The 23,084-nt window shown below is 42.4% G+C and overlaps 1 long non-coding RNA gene across 3 annotated transcripts in view; it reads right to left on the bottom strand.

Moving 5' to 3' along the window:
* The window catches only part of LOC136099233 (uncharacterized), a 72,595-nt gene extending 50,062 nt beyond the window's left edge, over window positions 1–22,533 (bottom strand). For all 3 annotated transcript variants that reach the window (XR_011738082.1, XR_011738083.1, XR_010651057.2), the window contains exons 1-5: window positions 21,418–22,533; window positions 18,983–19,286; window positions 18,758–18,853; window positions 8,685–8,817; window positions 7,270–7,441 (exon numbers count right to left, since the gene is read on the bottom strand). This is a non-coding gene — a long non-coding RNA (uncharacterized lncRNA). The remainder of the gene's footprint in view (window positions 1–7,269; window positions 7,442–8,684; window positions 8,818–18,757; window positions 18,854–18,982; window positions 19,287–21,417) is intronic.
* Between the last annotated feature and the right edge of the window lie 551 nt (window positions 22,534–23,084).

Genomic DNA, 23,084 nt, shown 5'->3' with positions numbered 1-23,084 from the left:
CTGTCACTGTGGCAGTTAAATAAATGCATACATGTGTAATAATGTTCTATTTTGGCTATGTTTAAGTCAAATAGAACATGAAGCTTCCTGTTCAGTTTCCTGTCATCCAGCAATTCCTCATTTCTGACCCTTAGGTGTCTACAACAATCAGTGCTTGAGAGTGAAATATATAAATCCGTATCAGGAGAATTCCTGATAGCTAAGAGCTAGTGCCAAATCCTCCTCAAAGCCCAAAACGCTCTTTCCCTTAGTCATACCACGCTGGAAGAACATTGGCTCTATAGCTTTCAATGACTGGTGTGTCTGAGCAAAAATAGTGAATTATGGCAGATGGTCTGGATGAAAATGGTCTGGGTGAGGGAGAAAAGCAAAACCAGCCAAGCACAGAACAGGTAAACTGCTAGACCTCACTCCCCCCCCGAAAAATCACTTAAAGGAACATGGCAAGGCAGGAAGAGAAGGGAACTTAGAGGAAAAAAAGCCCTTATGATTAGCTGCTGAAGACAGACAAGAATCCAAGCACTCACAATGCACATAAAGTCAGCCCAGATAAGCTTATAATAATGACATTTGAGAACCTGAACATGTAATAACCCATGAGACTTTTACTCTACAAGATGTTGAGCTACCGCAGATCTTGCTGAACTGCTGGAAGATGCTGAAAGCTGCGGTCTTTTCGGGACTTGTCCTTAAGTGAGCGCTTTATACTGTCAAGAAGTGACCTACATAGAAATAATTGCCTTCACACAGCAAGCACACGTGTATACGTATTCTCAGAATTCACATGTATTGCTTGCAGTGCTTTTTGATTTGCACTCTGGTGGAAATCCTCAAATTCCATCTTCAAAGCTGGCCTTTTTTATGAAGCAACTTCTAGAGCTCGATGGATTCTAGTTATCCCAGGGATGGCCTTTCCAACATCAGAACTGAAAAGGGAGGAAATGTGTGAAGAAGAGTCTTTACTGAGCTTTTCCAAGGTTTGCTTATATAGAGACTCTTACAAGCGTAGTAGTCCACAGAGAAGCCAACCAACTAGTTTGGCTTTTAACAGCTCTGAGCTCGTGCCTCTGTAAGCATTCTCCATACCTGCACAGGAGCCTGTAGCTGGGGCACCTTGTTCTCCTGCCCATATTAAGTGCACATTTGCACATCAAACTCTGCCAGCAACGCTATTTACAGCTATGGACCTGATCACAAATGATCATAATACCATGATAATGTTTGTCATGTCAGAGGTGGAAAAAGGTCTTTGAAAAATCTCAAACTATCTTTCAGCTCAGCCACCCCCTCAACATTTCTCCCACTCAAGGAGCGGGTTGATGAGCCTGTAGTAGATCCTCAGCAGGACCCTCCTGTTTCTTCTGTGGCTCTTTTGCTCTGATTAAGAGTACTGCATGCACCTATCACTGCTGCAAGCCCTGCAAGACTCCCAGCAAAACAGATCACCACTGTTATTTACACCAATGGGTCTGGGAAATCAAGGCCTCTTAATGCACTCAGGGTCCTGACAAATTGTCCCTATTTCTGCAGATCCCTTTGGGGAGGAGAGTGTGTTTGTTGTTTATGGGATTAAGACATCAGTTTGTCTCTCTTAGCAGCTGATCTACAGTTCATAAGACTTCCATAAACACAATTTCGTATTTGGATGAGGAAAGTAATACTTAAGTAAATAGGAGTTTGCTTCAAACTAACTGCTGATGCTAAGCAGAGAGGCGAGATGAAGTAACTCTGATGTCAGAAAGCTCAACGTGAGGTGTAGGTCTCAATTCTTACTTTATCGAGTTAAAAAGTTGCATCGATGAATATACGTAGTTAGCACACAAATGCCAAAAATAATCCCTGGAAGTCCCAGCCCCTGAACCTCTACAAAGTGCAGGCTGTCAAAAAGATTCACAATACATCCCAGATTGTGCAGAACAGGCACAAACTGGGTCTATTAACTTGGATCCAGAGCCAACAGCAGAGGCCAGAATACGTAGGTGGCCTGTTTTGAAGGAAACATTTTCCCCACTGCTGCCACATTAACAATCTGCTGTTGGGTTGGATAGAAAGCAATCTCCCTCCCTCCTCATCCCATCTCCTGGGCTGATCTGTCCATGCTGCCTGTCTGAAATGACCAACCGCTTTGTCCACACTATAGTGCTTAATTCTCAAAAACCATTTAAGTCAAACACTCAAGGGGAAACGATTCTGCTGACTATAGGCAGCTTTTATAACATCAGCAACCCCTCAGGTTAGTTTTGGGTTTTTTTTTCTTTCCCTAGACACATGAGCCATTCCAGAACTTGTACCTGAATATTTGGTTCTCACGTATATTTATTTAGTTAGCAGTGGCATTCCTATTTTTATAGCTTTGAGTTTTTAACTTTCTTGTTAGCAACATTAACAAGGTTTACGGCATATAAAGTGAGCTGTGGCATTCAAAAAATGTTGGTCTAATGTAACACCAGCTTTTTTTTATATACATGTTCAATGGCAAACTCCTACTGACAAGCAGAATGCATTTCTATGTCTGGGCAAGTTTATAGATGCTGTTCCCACCTCTGGGCCACAAGGTCACAAATTTGTTTCTGATTCTATTAAAGAAACACTCAACAATTGTAAGTTTGTGTGCTATTTTTTTTTTTTTTTTTTTTATGAGAGGGACTGTTTTATGTGATCCAAGATCTTAAAGATACTCCAAGGAACCTCTGTTGAATGCTGGTCTTTTCACCTCCATGCCCTGACCAAATGACGCTGGCTGCAGATTTGAGAAGCTCCGTCTGGCAGTTCGATACAACAGATTTCAGGGAAATCTGACATTACTGAGGAAAGAACAGGCCACATCTCTCTCATCTGCCCATGGGTAGTTACTTTGCCTTCCAAGGGGTTTCACAGGAGTACAATTTCACTCTGTGTCAAAAGGATGTACAGGAGATAAAGATCCACAATACCTGTTCTCAGTTCCTATTTTCTCAGCAGATCCTCCATGTGATGCTGAGGATCTCACACAGAAGCTTTGCTGCCTGGCTCTCCACGCCAGTGGGATGGAAGGAACAATATTCATCCTTTGCCTGCCTTCATCTGTTTTGCAAGATTTCAGAGGCAAGGCACCAGTAAATCAAGGTACCTACCTCAGGGAAGACCTTTGCACTCCATACATTAAAAAGAATATTTACTAAACTCATGGTAAGGACAAATAAAAATATGAATACATCACAGATGGTTCCTATTGCCCTATGAAACACCAACCTTATTTATTACTGGAATTAATTTGGCTAGGTATTTTCTCCTTTTATGCCGTGTGATGGCTCTAGCTGTAGCTTCCTCACCACAACTGTTTACTCTGTAATGCTTTTACTCATTTAGTAAGAGGGGTGGCAGGATCCAGGCTGGCCTTCGCCATCACCAACCTGAAATCGCTTCATGCTGGAACACATTGTGCTCTGGGACTTCATGACTACAAACACAGAATTTTGACTTGAGAAGTAAGTGGGGGCCAGCAGAAAGACTGAGCTGATGAGGTAAAATTAAGAGGATGGGAGAGAGAGAACCAACATTTGAAGGTGGGAGGATAAGGCTGTACCTCAAAAGAATCTCAGCATCATCTCTTACTGTCCAGAAGGCAGCCATAAAAATGCAGAAGGGCAAGAAGAGCAGCGCTTTTTGTGGGATGCTTGTGTTACCATGGTTAGGAGGATCAAGGCCGGGTATCACATGCCTCTGGTGAAGGGAGATCGGCTGGAATAAAGCAATGAGCCAGAATTTCTAGGCTAGGAAAGAAGGTGATCATGTTGCAACAGAGCACAGGAAAGAGAATTTGGCTGCCATGTCCGACTGGAGGCCTTTTAGCTACATGAGAGGACACCAGGTCTAGTCTTTCTCTCATTTCCTTATACCCCCCAGGAAGCTTTCGGTGGAAATTTGCTGCCATTTATGGGAGGACTGGAAGAATGAAGGTCAGACTGTGACTGAGCATCTAGCAATAAGAAAGAAGGTTCAAAGGAGAGAAAACCACTCGATCAGGACTTGAAAGTGCTGTTCTGTTCTGCAAATTGACCTGTGCAAGAGACAGACTGCCACTGTTGGTCTCTACAAGTAGATATTTTTGACAAGTGCCAGCTCAAGAAACTCTCTGAGGCTCAGATCCAGTGTGATGACTTCGCTTTTTGAAAATCACCACCACCACCACGCAGGTTCTTTTGGCCCCATGAAGCACTAAGTGATCTTCTGTGCAATATCACCTGTTTCAGATTGTCCTCATCATGATAACTGTGGGTTTGGCTATTTAAAGGCAGCATGATAATAACACGCAAAACTATTACTAAGCATCTTTGCTCAGAGGAAACATTTCTTCCTGACAGGTGTTTTTGTCTTTCTCTGCTGTATTTAGTTACCTCATAGATAATGGTTTATGACGACCACGCAAAACCTTTCTGAAACAGGTTGCAGCTTGTTTTGCTTCTCTCAAGAACAGCAAGTTTTCTTTGGGCCTTGGAAAATTTTGCAATTTTCTCAGGTTTTTAAAAAATCCTAACAAAAATTCCCGTAATATAAAAACCTACACCTAGGCAGCAGTTATATATCTCCTTATAATGCACGGGCAGCTCTCCACTACAGGAAACAATCTACTTCATGTGGTGTTGTCTCTATTATTTGGTTACCACTACGAAACACTTGGCTGGTTTATAGCATCAATTTTTTGAGGGGAAAAAAAAAAAAGTGTTTTTAATGTGTTTGTATATTTATCGGGAAAGAATCCAAAACAGCTGAGGTGGTTTGTTCATGAGAGACATGATTAATAAACAAGGAATGATCAATTGTTTTGCGTCACGTTCAGGCTTTCCGCTCTGTGAAATAAGACAGATATTTTGATTGTTCTGGGAATGTTGGTGAAATGCATTCCAGGCAAGGGGAAGTCTTTGACCTTTTTTTTGCTATTTGTTGGCATCACAATGCCAAGAAAGAAGTTGATCACAATTTTCTATACAGAAAAATAGCAGATATTGACGTTTCATGTTTATCTTCACTTACAAGACCTTCTTGTGAGATGGTTTTCTATAGCTACTCTGTCCCATTAGACATGAACAATAAAATGCTTCAAAGCATTTTAACTTACATGTTTCTGCTGAGGAGTTTCCCCTCCTGCAATGTTCTATGTATGTGAAATCAGTGCTAAAACAACGAAGTACAGTGACAAATACTGAAACTCATATTGCTCAGCAGCATTTCCTACAAAGCAGTATTTATGTGACAGTACTAGAAGACTGAGAGATTGCTCCTGGGAGAGAAGGACGTGTACCCAGGGCTGCTGCGCACATCTGGTTTGGTTTGGATCCATTAGCCTCTGCAACACAGACTGCGAACGACACAGAAGTGGCTCTGTTCGTCTGAAGCACAGTAGCAGAGCTTGAGCATGTACTGGACCAAATCCTCAATGGGTATAAATCAAAGTAATGACACCAAAATCAATGCAGCTGCTGCTCTTTGCACACATGTTGCATCTGATGTGAGACTCATAGAATCACAGAATCATTTTGATTGGAAGAGACCTTCAAGATCATTGAGTCCAACCATAACCTAACTCTGGCACCAACCCATGTCCTTAAGAACCTCATCTACATGTCTTTCAAACACCTCCAGGGGTGGTGACTCCACCACTTCCCTGGGCAGCCTGTTCCAATGCTTCACAACCCTTTCCATTAGGAAATTTTTCCAAATATCCAATCTAAACCTCCTCTGGCACAACTTGAGGCCATTTCCTCTCATCCTATCACTTGCTACTTGGGAAAAGAGACCAACACACTCCGTGCCACAACCTCCTTTCAGGCAGTTGCAGACAGCGATAAGGTCTCCCCTCAGCTCCTGTTCTCCAGGCTGAACAGCCCCAGGTTCCTCAGCCGCTCCTCATCACACTTGTGCTCCAGACCCCTCACCAGCCTCATTGTCCTTCTCTGAACTCTCTCCAGCACCTCAATGTCTTTCCTGTAGCGAGGGGCCCAAACCTGAACATGGGATTTGAGATGTGGCCTCACCATAAACTTCCAAGTACCACAATCCCCATTCCAATGTCTTCTTATAACCAGCCACTCTCATGTCACAATACACCCAGCTCTCTTGGTGCTTCCAGTGACTGTCTCCCTTCCCTCTGCTCTCCTTTTCTCCCTCCTTCCCCCAGAACTGGCATTGCTCCGCGTTTTGGCTAGGAGACCAATTCTCCAAACTGAAAACATCAAAGCGTATCTCTGGTTAGATCTCATCCCAACCCTCCAAGTTTGTTGACTTGGAAAGTGAATAACTAATAAGGCCGCATGCCATTGTTTTCTGTTTATTATAATGGAAATAAATTGTTGGCTCTCAATCAGGCACTGATTGTTCCTTTGATATCACTGCCAGGAAGCGAAATAAAATGGCTTTGTAAAAATCACCTTTCACAGAGAATGCCACAGGCATTTGAAAGATGAGCCTTTTTCCACGAAAAAGGCTCTACCAGAAGTGCCAAACACTCCTAAAGAAAAAGTCAAATCCTTCCCTTTTAAAACAAAACAAAACAAAAAAGCACAAGAGAGAATGTGAGAGTGGGATTGCCTGGGCAGGAGGATGGCTGGGGCGGGCTGGCACACCGCAAACATCCTGTAAGTGCTCGTGAGGCCACAGCACGGCTGGCTCCACAGTGAGAAGCACTTCCTGAAGAATATGGAACACATCCTTTGCTTTTTTTTTTTTCACCCTCTCAAAAAAAGCACAGGTGGGCTAAATGAATTACTCTGTCTGCCTGGTAGCTCTTAAACTAATAATAAGAGATTTCAGGAGCCAAAAAGACAGAGAGGGTGCTTTGCCTCAGAATTTGAACCACCCATAAATATTGCTCATATGTTTCTTTTGTGTGATTTTTTGTTTGTTTTGTTTTGTTTCTTAAAGCTCCATGAAGCGACAATGGCACCCCCAATGCTTTCTCGGCATTTTAGTTTCTTCCCCATAGAGTCTTAGGTGCAGACTTTCACTTGTTTGCGTTTCTCTCAGTGCTACCACCCTTAGCTAATAAAAGTTGCTCATCAGCACCACTGTAATGTGCATGGAGACGAGCTTCCTCATTGGAGTTTATAGCTGGATCCAGATCTCAAGCGACCCAGAGCACAGCAGTGTTTGGTTTTCATGACGTGCTGCAGTTTGATTTGGCTCGGAGCAGAGGATAAAGCGGAGTGCCAGATTCAGATCTCAGGCCAAACTTGGATTTTGTTATTTCAGCTACCAAACTTCATCATAGTTTGGCAAAAGTCATGCTCTCACCTGCTCACGCCATGTGGAGAACACCTGTGATTTGCTGGAAAGGCGGCTGATCGTGCTGTGAGAAACTCCCTGTTCAAAAGCCAACCTGTGAGAGACTTTGAGTTGACTCTGGCTGCTGCAGATTATGCGTATTGGGAGTGCAGAACCACTGAAATATGCTTAGATTCTTCAACTGGAAAGAAAAAGAAAAAATGGTGTAAAGAAAAGCCATCAGGAGCAGAGTACAGCTTTATGTCTGTTTTGTCACAACACCTGTAACCAGTGCAACCTTCTCATATTTGTAAGTTTGGGACTCAGCTGCACAGCAGCAGCGTGACCTGAGAGTAAACTGGGAGAACTACACAACCACACCGCTTTCTACAAAACCCTGCTTTTGAAAGAATCCGTCATACTACCTCTAGCTAGTGTTCTTAGATATCATTTTTTGAAGAACATGCTGGAAGACCAATACCCATAGTTTAAATGGCGAAAGATCCATAAGCAGCAAACAGCACGGTCTGCTAAATATTAAGGCCCTGTTTGACACAGACCTTATGCCTGTACTTGGCTCTAAGTGCATCCATATACAGCAAAGTATTTAAGCATATTATTAACTTCAAGGCTGTAGCTATGTCCTACAATATGGGCAATATAACTGGGGCCTTATAAAGTGCTTATGACATAGGTGCTTTTCTGAATGGAAAGGTTTGGAGGGCTCCCACCAAAATGCCCTGGGATTAAGTAAAGACTTTCCAATGGCTTCAGCAAACATTCAGCCAGGTCTTAATTTTTATATTTGTTAGTACCTTATAATGGGATATTTGGAAAGGAAAAGGAAGGACCTTTTCCTCCAGATAATACCATCTCCTCTAAATTATTTCTGAAAATTAAGGGTGTGATTACTGACCTGTAAGTACTTGATGATCACACTTCGGTTTGAACTTTTATGAGTGTATGTAGGTTTACTAACTCTAGCACTTCCCAGTAATTTATTTCCCAGGTGGCCTACGAAAGTCATCTGGAAGAAGGAAAACAGTGTCTAAGGGCTTGCTGTGCAAATGGATGATTGTGCTAGCTGGATTTGTGCATGTACATTTTTGGAAATGGTTTCCAGAGGAGAGGTGGAATTTACTTTGCTAATAAAATCAAATCTTTGCCTGTAACCCAGTAGTAGTGCTTGAAAATCTTGCTTATTTTATTAAACGACTGGTGATCACTATCTCCTGCTCTTAGCTGTGGACAGAAAGTGGGTTCAAAGACAGCAACAAGCTATTCAGACCCCAAAAGCTGCTGTGACAGAGGTGGCAAGAAGATCTGAAAAAATCAAAAGGATCCCCTGCCAAGGGCAGCACAAAAGTCTCAGGTGCCCAGGGCAGTTTCTTTGTGCTCTGTAAGTGTCCATTTGTTGGCCAGCAAGGCTGCACCATGAACCTCACCTGAGAAGCTGGCAGATGCTGTGGGACTCAGCAGGCTGACTCTTCTGTGCTGTTTGAATCCTAAAGGCCCATGGTATGGCTGGTAGTCACTGGTATGTCTGTAAACTGCTTGATGGATGTTGATCTGTCCTGTCTGAAGAGACAAAAGTAAATGTCAGACCTGAAAATCCAGCTGGCACTGATATTCTGGCACATGAACCGTTACATGATATTTACAGCTCCTCCTTGGAGAGCGTGGAGATGTTACACTGCGGCATGCGAAACTGATATTAAACAAAATTTCTACTTCTACAGCTGATGTGGCCTCTACTCGTTCCACCCAGCAAGTTACTGGGAATACTTCAACGCAAAGAAAGGTCTTTATTGCTAAGTCTACTTCGGTTCATTTTTAAAACTCTCTTTGGCAATATTTTGGAAACCTTAGGAAACTGATTCTCAAGGAATCCTGGACACAGTGCGGTTAAGATTGGTGCAGCACTCATGTTAAAGTTATCTTGGTTTAACTTTAAAGCAGCACCTCCCTGAGGACCTCTCAGTTCTGGAAGGAGCGATGTGTTTCTGTGTTCTATGAGAGCCTGGATTATTTTTAATCTTCTGGACATGTTACAAAGATCAATTTATAGTCTCACAGAGACAGTAAGGACAAGGGCTTGGGGATAAGCAAAAAGGGAACTGGCTGTTGTTGATTAGTGAATACTGTTATTACTGAAAAGAAGAAACTTTTCAGGGCAACCTCTACTTTTTGGCACTTCTTGCTTCATTTCGGAGAAAACGTAGTGTGAACGGGCACAGATCCACGGACTGCAGTGGATCCACGTTCCCTTAGGCCAGCAGAGATTTTTGATCAATACATTAGAAGTTGTGCAAGCCCTTACAGCTCTGTACAGGTGCTATGTATAATACTAGAAAAATACAGAAGAGGGTGAGAAGAAAGCTTTCTTTTACTCTCCCTGTTACAGTTTTATACATGCTACAACGAATTATGCCAATGGCTTTGTTCCCAAATTACCTTAACCTGGAACAGCATCTTGCTTGTCATTTTGTGAGATACAATTACTTAGTGCTTTCAATATTATGTAAGGCCCCCAGCAAAAACAGCAGGAAGACTACAGTTTGAGTAAACCTATAGTAAGTGCTTCTCATAATACCCAGCAATATATGTTTTAAAATTCCCTGTTCATTCAGATAAATGTTGACCAGAAGTCACCACAAGAATACAGCAGAGATATACAGGCTGAACCTGTACACATTTCAAAAGTCATAAAAACAGTGAGTAAATCTTTTTCTAGTTCTACTTAAATCTTATTTGAGCCTTACTTAGCAGTGTGCAATTCCTAACACTTAGAAGGAACGCAGTACAATTGTTTCCTTAATTTTGGCAGATGAAAAGTAAGAACCACTGAGTTTTGTATTACTTCCAACCAAAAGTCAAATGGTCTAAGTTTACCCAAAGTTTCACAAACACTTTTGCAAGAAACCGTGTCAGGGCATTTTTACAAAATGCTGGTAACGTCCAGAATTTCATACTCCTGCATTCAAAGCTTTTCCAAGATTTTTGCTTGTGTTACACAACCTCCACCATGATTGTTTTCTTACCCCTTTAAGCACCTCCCGGATTTTTAAGACTGGATCACTTTCCAGGAATTATAATGAAGGAGTTTAACTCTTGGAGCAGAGAAGGGACTTTTTATTTGGAATATGTCATTCCTGGAAATGCCTTTCGCTGAAGCTCTCCTTTTCAGTGAGTCCCTAGGGACCAGTCACAGGAAGGATGGAGATGAGGGTGGTGAGACCCTGGCCCAGGTTGCCCAGAGAGGTGGTGGATGCCCCATCCCTGGAGACATCCCAGGCCAGGCTGGACAGGGCTCTGAGCAACCTGATCTGGTGAAGATGTCCCTGCTCATGGCAGGGGTGGCACTGGATGAGCTTTGAAGGTCCCTTCCAACCCAAAACTATTCTATGAGGTGATGCTCAGCAGGCAGCTCTAAGGGCAGGTCCTCTGGCTGCTGCTACAAACCACATGGGTCCCTTTTGGTTCCTGAAAAGGCTCCAGTGACACAAAAGCCATTTAAAAGTGGGACACATCACCAGGTTACACTTGACATTCTCTGGGTATTTACTCAACTTCTCCAACTCCACCTTGGCTTGTTCCTGTCCCCACAGAGGTACCCAGTGCCTGGGGTGGTGGGGCAAGGCTCTGTTCTGCTCTGCCGGCGAATCCTGGTGCAGCGATGGGAGGTTCACTTCCAAAGGGCGCTCCTGATCTGACCTAATCCACTCTGTGAGACTGAAAAAACACTCATGGAGATGCAATTCTTAGCAGGAAGATCTGCTACAAATGCAAAACAGATGCTAAAGACTTGAGAAATAAGTATATAAAGAAGAAAAGTGACATTTTCAAAACCATGGGCAGAAGCAGGAGCAGAACCAGGATTTATTATCTTTCTCTCCATTGTCTTATCTATATCGCTGCTTCTTGAATTTAATCTTAAATCTTGACAATTCATAGCCTTTCCTGGATGTCTTTTATCCCATGGTCAGCACTCTGTAATGCTAAAGGTTTGAAGATTAAAATAAACATTCCAGTTACACGACAGTTATCTGACATCAGTGAAATGGTGAAGTTCCTATTCCCTGAACACCTGTAAAACTTTCATTTTCTGTCTCTAACTAAACCAAGATGACCTTCTCTTCCCCTTCCCCTGGTACTTCTCTTCCTGAGGCCCATGTGGCTTTCTTGGCCTGCCTTAGCCTCAAATCAGGAGACAGATGGATTTTCAATATGAGCTTTACGGTTAGTAGTACCCCCCTCCCACTAAAATACTGCAGATTTCTGTGGTAATTCTACTTCCAGAGTTGTCAGAAGTATGAAAAACCCAGGCTTGTTACATGTGGACACAATTTAAATGGATAACAATCCAGCAGGGAGTTATTTTTTTATAAAGGTAGAGTTTTACTGAGATAAGGTATGGTCCAGAATCGGAAACTCCTACAAACGTGTGGGTTTTCTCTTGTGGAGGTCAGTATGTTCTTAGGACACCAAAAGTAACAGCCCTTAATCTCTCACCCTGCCTCTAATAGCTCAGTTATTGATAGCTGCATTGAAATTCCCTTGTTGACAGCTCTGACAAGAGCATTTAGTGGCTTTGACTTCCGTCTGGTCCAGAAAACTTTCTTTGAATGATCTTTTACACATTTCACACACTGGATGTTTCAAGGATCTGTGGCTTCAGCAGACAAGTGCAGGCTTGGTGTTACCTAATTGGAGTGAAAAACCCACCTCCACAAGCTGATGCATCATCCCAGAAGCTTCTTGGTCCCTGTCAGACGAATCATTTTTTTCCCCACATTATCAGAAAAATGATCATTCTTTACTAGCAGAGATCACTCTCTACAAATACCTGAAAGGAGATTGTGGCATGGAGGGTGTCGGTCTCTTCTCCCAGGTAGCAAGCGATAGGATGAGAGAAAATGGCCTCAAGTTGTGCCAGGGAAGGATCAGATTGGATATTAGGAAACGTTTCTTCATGGAAAGGGTTGTGAAGCACTGGAACAGGCTGCCCAGGGAAGTGGTGGAGGCACCATCCCTGGAGGGGTTTAAAAGATGTGTAGATGAGGTTCTTAGGGACATGGTTTAGTGCTAAGATTTAGGTTATGATTGAACTCAAGGAACTTAAGGGTCTTTTCCAAACAAAATGATTCTATGATCCGTGTAGACTCAAGTTTCTCTACCTGCCCTCCAAGTTATCCCACACGTAAACTGCACATGAGTGTTAGCTCAGTCCTGCACCTGATGCTGAGGCATATACAGGGCGTTTCGAAAAGATGGACCGAATTTGAAGTCACATCCATCTTTCTGAAACACCATGTATATTTCGGCACTGTAGGGTACACAACCTAGCTACGTGGTTGCAGAACCAGCGTGCCACTGCAGGAGCTGGTTGAGAGGAATCTGTGCAATCGGCATCTCCCAGTTGAGAACTTTTGCATCAAAGGAGCATGGCCAAGACTTCAGAGATGATGGCTGAAGCCTACCTGAACTTAGATCCACACTTGTCCCCAGCCCCGTCTCCTGCTGGTCCTGGCTGGACCCCTGGTTTGACCCCATTTATCCACTTGCCATGTCTGCAACAGCCGTGCTTTTGTCCTGCTTGCGTGGCAGCAAGGTTCGACAATATCCCTGAGAAAAGATCTTTCAGATTCTGGTTAAAACAACAACCCTTTCGCCTTCAGTCCTGGCAATGGTGTTGCTCTTCATTGCTCTACATGGTGTGTGAGCTGCAAGGCTGACAGCTCTGTAATTTTCTTATAAAGCAAACACACTTCATTTCGCCTCTGACAGCAGGCAATCCGGGGCCAGTAAATGACTGGCAAATGCCTTCTATACACATCTCTTCAAGTATTTTGGCTTTTCTTCACTTTTAATTTGCCTGGAGGCAGACATTTGAGATAACAGCTGTTATGGTGATATTATCAGTCATCTGCACCTCAGAGAATGCCAGGAAAATGCCTGTGGAATAGACCTCTTGGGTTTTTGGTTTTGTTTTAACTGCTCTGGGGCAAATTCACTCCTTTGCCTAAGCTCTGCTCAAAACATGGGAAGACAATATGATGGAACTGGGTTTCTACCCTGTGATTATGAAGAAACATATTTTCCTGCTGATAGAGCACAAGTTTCCTACTTGCTCCTTGACATCCCTTAAGGGTAAGTGTGCTACAACAGTCCTTTGCCAGACCTTGTCACATTTTTCTTGCTGGCAAGCAATGTCAGAGCACATCTACCACATGGAAATGTCCCTGTCATTCTCCAAAGAGAGCCGTGATTTGCTTGCTCTTGAGTGTCTGGGGAGGCCCTAATAAACCCCGTTAAGAGAGTCTTTACCCTCCCATAAAAGACACTGCTTAGCTTTCTTGGGTTCATTTACAAAGTTTGCTGGAGAAGAAAGTTTCTTTGCTTACTGAGATACAGGGATCCCAGTGTCAAGGCTCATGAATGACAAAATCCTAATTTATACCTCACAAAGCTGAAGCATCTCCACGAGGGCCAAGCAGATTTATTGGTTCTTAGGCAAGATGCCACCAGGAAGGCGTTGGCTTGAGAATTATTACTCTGCATTTAGTTGTTTTTCCAGAGAACTCCAAGATGGAAAATAAAAATATGTAGCTTTGGAAACAAACTGGGATGTACCCCTGTTTAGTATATTGATGAAAACAGACCAGTTTGTCCAGTTAGTCTAGTGAAACATGACATCCTTTGTACTGGAGAAGCTTATTCATAAAAAATAATTTGTACCTGAGGATCTTGAACTACTTGACTGACATGCAGCCTCTGGGAACATAAATAGTGAAACAACCATCATTCCAAAGGACCAGTGCAGACAGATATAGGCATTTTGCGTGCCTGCAGTCCTCATGGTTCCGAGCATGGAAAAGAAAGGCTTCTGCATGCATATTTACTGTTTTCCCATAATTTCCTAACTTCTCTTAAACATGGGATAGCAGCGATTTCTCTCTTCCATTACCTTGACATTACCAAGGCTGTTCTGCCAGAAATTAAGAGCTCAGTTCTTGTTTGCACCACACATCTCCTGACCAACCATGGGCAAGGTATCTAGACTATTGTGTCTGTTTCCCCACTTGGAAAAGGAGCATATTTCCTAAAAATATAGTTAAGCATTCAGATACCACAGAGATAGAGCATGTGCAGACACCCGTGTAGTAGAAGGAAAACACGTGAAAGAGAAAGTTGATCTCGAAGGTAAGTCTTCAACACAGATCACAAGGGTTAACCATCCAAGTAAACTGTTACCAAGTAAATCTTGTGGTTTGTTTCTCAAAGGTAGCTTTTTCAGCTTTGACACACCTGTTTCTAAGTATAGTCCATTTATAAAAACAAGCAGGCATTTTGCAAGCTTTGAAGTTGTACAAGTTACTTCTTCTACCAATGCAAACAGCATTTCCTCACCCCTGTTTCCAGTAGGTGCGTGAAACTTTTTTACACCCATGGCATTCAGATGCAGCTGTTTGCAACCATATTAAATTACTACAGAGGAGAATATCCTTCGTATTCCAAAAATTTTCGCTGAGCTCAAAGACAGTGTTAAGAGTGGAGTAAAGAACTTCTATTTTTGAATCTTCCAAAGACAAGAAGAATATGCTGCCTGCTTAACCATGGTGGAACCAAAGAAGATAAGCTGTATGACATAGTGATTTGCTCAGCACGGCTTTGCCTACGTGCTTCCATCACCGCTGATGTGGGAAAACAAGGGATTTGTTCAGCATAAGTGAACTCCCTCTTCCAAATGTCTCCAGGCTTTTAAGCAATTTTAGTTTCTGGAGTTGAAGTGTGTCTGTCTCACAGTGAATAAGCTTTGAGGGCTGGGAATAATTGCGTGTTTTCTACATTGTTGTGGCAGTTTTGTTTGGGCTAAACAAACTGGCTGAAAGATGCTTTTATTTCTTTGATTTCTAAGGGGGTTGAATGAAGAAGCACTGAAATATGCACCTTATATAAACTGTGAAAGTTTGCATTTCTTGTGAAAGAAGGTAGAGGTTTGGTCCAGGTACCAAGGCACAATTTCTAATTATAATGAATTCTATTGAAGATTTTATTTCCTTTTTTTTTTTTTTTAATATATAAAACCAAGAAATAAGTTAAAATCAGTTTCAATAAGCAATTTTTCATGTAGGAAACTCTGTCTCAATGTATCATCTAACTCTAGGGCTAGTGTTAGGCAAAAAGAGGAAAAGGAACAGCTTTTTTTATGCCACTGCTGAGATTTGCAATAACACCTGGGTACACACTGCCAGTAGCGGAGGGATGCACTCTCCTGAAAAGCATCAGAAAATGACCACTGCTGAAAAAAAGAGGTTGGTCTAAGGAACTAGCACCTGATAACAACAACACAGTCTTGGAGCTGGGTTGCTAGAAACAAAGGTAAAAAGAAATTCATGGTTTCACTACTCTAAAGCTACTGCTTATTACTTATGGTTTCCTTTGGACACTTCAATATTACAGTATCAAATACCCCCGAAGCAGTCATCCACTAAGATGTCACTCATTAGATAATAAACACTGCCTTTCTCTGGACTTATCACCTGGAATTTAGAAAAAGGGCTTTGCAAAGCTGCAGCAATAAAAAACAAGAGAGACAAACAAGGAAACGTCAATTAAGATTAATAAGATAATACCTGGAGTGATTGGCTTGGCAGTCATGCATTTCATTTAGCATTTTCTGTGTAATTCATTTCTGAGATGAATGCAGTGATGCAAGTTAAGAGGGGACGAATGATGAAACAGAAATTTTCATATAAACCGCCTCTTTCATGCTTTTGGGGATTCTTTTAATCAACAGTAACTTATTATTTGTTGGTCATGATAACAGACAAGTATCCCACACCCAGTAAAAGAGATTGGGATGAAAAGTCCAGCATCGGAGAGGGTCCTTTTTTTGGCTACATACAGGTAGTCTCTGTTGGTGGCACCTGGGATGTTCTTCCTGAGGTTTTTGGGCTGCACAAGGAAAGAAGAGGGTCTCATGGAGAGAGGAAGGGAATCCAGGAATGCTGGAAAGGTCCCCTCTCCAGAAAATTATTAGGAATTTCAAACATAATCATCTCCAGACAAAATATGGAAACAGTCTGAGAGAAGAAACCAAAACAAGGCGTCTCCTGCGTCTCCCTTCCCAGACAGCATCCCTCATCACCCATGATTACTCTCCCCTTTCGGCTTTGTTCATCTCTTTCAGCACGATGGCAGAGTTCACGATGGAGCTGGGAAAAACATCCATCCTAGCCCTGGTACGAAATGTGGGTTTGAAACCCTGAGGCAAGGAAGCAGCGGATCCGGGGCTCCCAGGTCTCCGAGCTGGCTCACCAGCACGTTATCACACCCAGAAAGTGACACTTAATTTCACCATTTTTTCCATTGAAAAGGCTGCCTGCCAGAAGGGCTCGCTGGGAGCCTTGTGGGATGCACGCTGGCCGATGGAGGTGAAGCCCTGTGTCGTAAGAGAAATGTGATGGGTGTCTAAATTCCTCCTATGAAAAGAATTCCCCTTTCCTATCTGATCTGTGATGTGTGCACATTGTTTTCAGGAAGGGAGTAGGAAAAAATACATTTGAAACGCTAGGCAACTAGATGCCACTATTCTGCGCGCTTAGAATTAAAACGAGATGCCTTATCTGCTCCAAACTGTGCTAAGCAACGTGACAGATAAAGTGAAAATAAGAAACTTCAGCTCCTTTTTTTCCTTTAATTAAGCTATATTTAAACTGTGGCATTTTTGCCTAATGCGTGTAGATATATTCTTGTATGCAGGCACAACTGTATATGATACAGCTACAAATGTTAAAGAAATAAACCTGTGAGGGTCTAGGAGGCTGGAAGGGAGACATGTAGAAGGTCGATAGCATTAACTAAGAAATCTCACTGTTAGGATGGCAGCCAGAAGAGATGTTGGCCAAGCGAAATAAAGGGCTTGCTATTCAGTTAAGTTGGGAGGCAGACATAGTACAGCTTTGTTCTGGAAACCTAAGTCAGGAACTGGGAGACAAATGCAAGACTATTACTACCCTAGAAAGACCACCAACCGTCCTCAAGGAACACTAGAGTACTTTAGAACTTCAACATGGGCCTACATGCCAAAGTTTGAGAGACCTCAGGTCTTTTATCTCAGACACCGCTTCACATTTTTCCTTTGCAGAGATACTGGGTCTTGTTCAGATCCCTTTTTGAGCATGACTGTTTTGCACAGTGCTGGTGTGGTGGGCCTACATCACGCTACTCAGAAAGAGCTTGTAGGGTTACCAGTGATCATGTAGAGGCCTTATCAGTCTTGGGAACAGGGTCTGTGAGGGGAAGGGACAAGTAGCCTCTGAGTACTTTCTTTCCTTTTGGATTCCATCTGATTTTCTTTTTTATTATCCAGAGAAACAGTAAGGCTGAAGGGTCAGCTCAGAGAAATTCACGCAACCTGTGACCACTTGCGAGAGCCTTGTTTCATCTAAAACAGCCCATTACTTTCCAGTTCCTCTCTCTGAAGGCATTGTCTACAGCGAGTGACCCACTGCTTGTTTTTGCAGAACACCGCAGGGAAGAGGGCCAAGCATACCTCAATGTTTACATACCCGGGATGCAATGGCCTCATGTTGCCTGCAGATATATTCATATCAGTGCAAGTCCAAGGTCAAATCATGTTGATGAGTGGTATTTCTGAGCTCTTGTTATACAAACACACACTTCCAAACTCTGCTAGACTTGCCACAAGCTGTTTACAAGAGCCTGAGCCCTTGGTGGTTCAGCCCTGGCACACAAGTCCTGCTCTGCTCCCGCTGTTCTGGTTGATGCTTCTTGGCTAGCGGTTCTGTGTGAGGTAGGAATCACTGGACATCAGGAGTGTTTTGCAGCAAAAAAACCCCATTATCTAGCAAAAGACTGAATGCATGGGATCTACAGACAGTGACCTGCAGGGATCCACCCACACCAGTGGGCTGACCCAAGTATTTGAAGACAAACAATTGCTCAAGTGATGCATTGGAACGTGACCTGCAAGGCTGATCCTCTAAGTTACTACCAGTGACTTCATATTGACCTTAATAGCAGGAACACTCAAATACTTGAACACCTAAGGGTACAACATGGCATTTTAAACAACAGTTTATTTCTTAAGGTATTTGATCTGAGAGTGACAACATCAGAGCCTCAGCAATCTACTTGACACATATGCCTGAGGCATTCACTGAGAGGCATGACAGAGAAACTATGCAATGCATATATTTTAATTTTAAATAAATCAATGTGATAAACTGGGATCAGGTGGGATTCTGCAGGACAAAAGGAGGTCATTAGTTATACTTTTAATAAATCAATTTGTTAATTAGGGATCAGGTGGGATTTTCCAGCATTAGAGAGAGGACAAAGAAAGCTCATTATTTGTATTTTAAATAAATCAATGATTTAATTGGTGTGGGATTCTCCTGGAAATGTAGGGCAGGGAAAAATGGAACAAATATGAAAACCTGTCACTTGAAAATAGGCTTCATGTAAGAAATAAGAAATGTTTCATACTTACATAGTGCATCTATCTTTTTCTAGGCACCCCTTAGCACAAAACCAGTGTGGTCAGGCTGGAACTCTTGGAAGATTCAAGGAAACAAAGAGAGAAGATCTGTAATATATTCAAGGAAATAAAGAGGAAAGGTTATTTCAGCTTTGTGTCACTCACCACACCCAGTAAATTGTTTTCAAAACATTACAGCATTCAGAACAACCGAAGACTTGAGTCCTAGTCTTTTACCTGAGCTTGCCACATGAAGATGTCATCTATGAGGTATGACAATGTCTGTCACATCTCCACTGCAATAATGCTCACTAGAGGCTGAACTCTTCTTCCCTGTGATGTATGAGGACGACATTTGCTTCTTCTACAGATCTCCCTGTACAGAATCCACTTCTCACTTGCACAAGGTCATGCAACTCTGGTGATCACCAGTGACATGCAGCTGACCCCATAGGCGTCCTGCTGAGGCTGATGTGACTCTATAGTGAACGTATTCATTTGTGGACTTGTGTTGATGCAGCATTCAACAGTAAAACATGATCTGAGCAAGAAAGGGAGGCAGGCAGGTTAAAAAGGATGATGTTCAAATGACCCAATCTGGCAACATTCAGCCCATTTACTTTTTGATGCTGCAATGAAGGACAGCAATTCAAAGCCATCAATACCTATTAAGAAACAGCAAGCACTGCAGGAATCAAAAGACTTCAACTTAATCAGTACCCGTTTGTTCCCTGGCGTGTTGCAGATTAGAAAGAACTCTTTGCAGCAGATTGAATAACTATTATAGCTGTTTTTCTTCTTGTCTTGTTTCAGCTTTGTCCTACCTGCACTCCACAGAGGGTGTCTTGCTTACTGCTGATGGCCAATAACCTAATATTTCCTGAGGGTGCACCTTCTCATGTTGCCTGCTGCCTGCACGACGAGATGCACATGCTAATTACATCCTAGGAAGGCAAGGGCTCATCTGTGTCCCTGTCACATCTGCCCATGGCTAATAGGTGTGCGGTATTTGCTGTGAATTTAAAAACCATCCCCCTTTGAAAGGTCAGAAGATCAAAAGTTCACATTTCATTGGGAATTGCCAGAAGAGCCCTTGCTGCTGTTCACTGCTCCAGAAGGCTCCTCGTGTGCGATAGCAAGGAATGAGCAGCAGCGAACTTGCTGGTGCTGTTGTTTCAACAGTCATATAAAACCGGAGACCCAGACAGCTGTAGCAAGAAATAATAAAGACATTGAGTCTACATACAGTCTTCAAAAATTTCCTCAAAGGGTCTTCAGTTTATTTTCTCACCTCAGTGTGAGGCTCAGTTTTAAATATGGCTGCCAAAAGAGTGATTTACCCTACAGCTTAGATGGGCTGTTGTGATAGATAGCGGATACTATTTCAACAAAGAAAGAGTGCCTCGAGTTTTAATCAGATATGTAAACTAATGGAGCCTTGCTCAAAATATTTTTGGCCCTTCCTTTGCAAGCAGATTCTTAACAGTGAATAGAAAATCACACTATATGTATGATTTACAATGCTACTCCTCTCATAAGAGGAGAGTCATACGGAGTCCAAGCACAGCAGCATCTTCAGAGGTTCAAAAGTCGGCAGTAAGATTCAGTCTGTACCGAAACGTAATCCATAAGGTCTAAGACAAAGAGTAGTTTTATCTTCCAGATTTTTCAGTAAAAACATTAAAGCAATTTTAAGTTTCAAGAATGGAAATAAAGAGCATAAGAGCAGTATTTCAAGACAGCTGTTGGGTTGAATTGGCCAAAAACTCCTTTACTGAGAACAGTTGTTCAAGGTGATTTCATAGAATCATAGAATCATTTTGGTTGGGAGACACCCTCAAGATCATCATCAGGTCCAACCATAACCTAAGTCTGGCACTAAACCATGTCCCTAAGAACCTCATCTAAATTCCTGGACACTGGCAAGTTAGACACCAAAGTTGTGTCACAGGAGTAGCAGAGACTGAACCTTTGTACCTCTTATTCTGCATACACAGCACCTAACTCAGTGCTGACTGCAAACAGTAGGAAGGTCCCATAACAACTAAACAAACCCCCAGAGAAGAGATCAGCCCAGTGTGGTCCTATTATTTGGTTCACAATAATTTCCTCCTCTCCTTTGCAGTCTGTGATTAGGATTTGAAAATCAAAGTTGTTACCTTCAAAATGCTAAAATGACCGGCATTCTATGAGCGAGCATCCAGTTTCACTGCCTTCAAAATCCACCAGAGAGAGATAAAAACACGCTCTGGGCCCCAGCCCAACTTGATCCTAGTCTTCAACTTGATATCCACTTCAGTGATGGGAAGCTCTGCTGGATGGCTTCAGATTTGCCTCCAGACTGTTGCTAATTGGGAAGACTGGTTTTCTTTATTCTTTCTGCAGTGTTAGCAGAGGCAAACTGGCACTGTGCTGGCAGTGGCAGCTGCCACTTTGGGAAGAGTTGTGATTAAAATATAAAATATACATTGCTTTGATCAGTGGCTTCCCTGTAGTGTAAGATAAACATGATCAGCAGTTTTGGTTGGTGTTCATTCCTAAGGCACATGCTGTGAAGTTACTGCACTACATTAAGCAAAAGCTTAAAAGGAAATTATTGTAGCCAACTGGGACTTGGAATTATTCTGACCCTAGAAATCTTAACATCTAAAATGAAGAGAAACCAGCCTTACCTTTCCACCTCTGCCAGCAGGGTCTTCCACAAAGGCAAGTCCAAGAGTTTGGGTTTGAGATCTTTTATAACCAGGCATGTACGTCAGTGGAGGAAAGGTATGAAAGCGCATTACATAACAAATTTAATGCTTTGTGTCTTTTCATTCCACACCAGAAATATTACAGAAGTAAACTTCTCTTAGGTTGGTGAAGCTTGTTTGAATCTCACAGCTGGGGCCTGGAAGAGTTGTCTGAAGTGTAGCCACGGCCTTTATGTCAAGACATATTAATGGTGTCTATTACAGGAAACTAGCATATAGCTGTTAGTACAAGTAGAATTCATGGAAATTGTTTGGTTTCTGCACTACAGCTTGGTATGCAAAATCATACTTTAGAAATTTGTTTTAAAATTTCTAATGCTTGAAGCTTTATATTTCCAGGGAAGAGAATGTGAAAAAATACATGATTAAATAAAGATATCCTCAGAGAATGGCAAGTGGCTATAAGCTTATAAAAGAAACATGGGCATAAGAGGAAAACTTAGTGTTACACTTTGGTTTTTTTTTTTTAAGTTGGGCTTACAGTGACTTCTTATTATTTCCTCGGAAAAGAGTAATTTTCCTGACCAGGTAAATTTGCCATCCCCAAGACTGGGACAGATCCTGAGTAAATACAAAAAGCTTGTGCATCACCAAACTGAGTAAAGCTGCTCCAATGAGATGTGGGTGAACGACTCTTCCCCCACCTGCAGGACAGGGGGCAGCGGGTGGGCGCTGCTGTTGAGTGGACGTCACCCACTGGTGACCGATGCTTCCCTGGCGTTATGTGCTGGTTCGCTCTCTCCGTTCGAAGCCCTTTTCTGATAAAGTCATAAACATACCATAAAACTGTTTTACAAGCCAGGTCTCACTCCGCTTTCCAGCTTTTTCTCATTAAGCGCATTGCTGCTTCAAGGAAGTTCAAGCTGCAGCACATTTAACATCTGCATTCCTTTGACGTGTTTTGAAATTATTTTAAAACAATCGGGAGAGAAGAACCAGGGTTGCGGGGGGGAGGATGGGACGAGTGCTTCAAAGAGAAAGCAGATCAACGTGTAAGCCCCAAATTACATTACTAGCCCCACCAAGGAAATAAATTAATTTGTTTCCCAATGGCTTATTTATATAACCCTTTAATTATAGCTAACCATATCACCGGTATTATACCATGGGAAAATGTAAAACTGTTAAGCAACCTACCACTCCGCCCTCTCCAGACCGACAACACAATCATTAAGCAACAACTGCATGTTAGGACATCGCCTGCTCTTTTGTCTTTCAAAGGTATAGTTGAATAACGTGTGTATGAAAATGTGACCTCAACAGTAACTCTTTTGCTAGAGCTTTTGTGTGTTCCTAAACTCCATCTCCCTGTTGGATCATAAAAATAGGACAGCATTTGACCTGCTTGCAACACAAAAAGGGATATTGTTTAAAAAATCGCTCTTCTCCCAGTCTGCACATGAGTCATACTCAGCAGTTGAGCCCTGTTAACTGCAAGTGCTGCTCAGTCTGTGTTGGCTTTTCAAATGTAGTAAGTTTAGGTAGCTCTGTTGACTTCAATTAAAGCATTTCTAATTGTTTCTAATTTGGTAGACACCAGCTGAGACCCCAGCTTTTGCCCAACAAAAGGCACAGTGTGTTAAAGC

This window comes from Patagioenas fasciata, chromosome 3, assembly GCF_037038585.1.
Source record: "Patagioenas fasciata isolate bPatFas1 chromosome 3, bPatFas1.hap1, whole genome shotgun sequence".
NCBI classification, from domain to species: domain Eukaryota; kingdom Metazoa; phylum Chordata; class Aves; order Columbiformes; family Columbidae; genus Patagioenas; species Patagioenas fasciata.
Note: the sequence above shows the minus strand (reverse complement) of the source record. Positions and strands in the feature narration are given on the sequence as shown.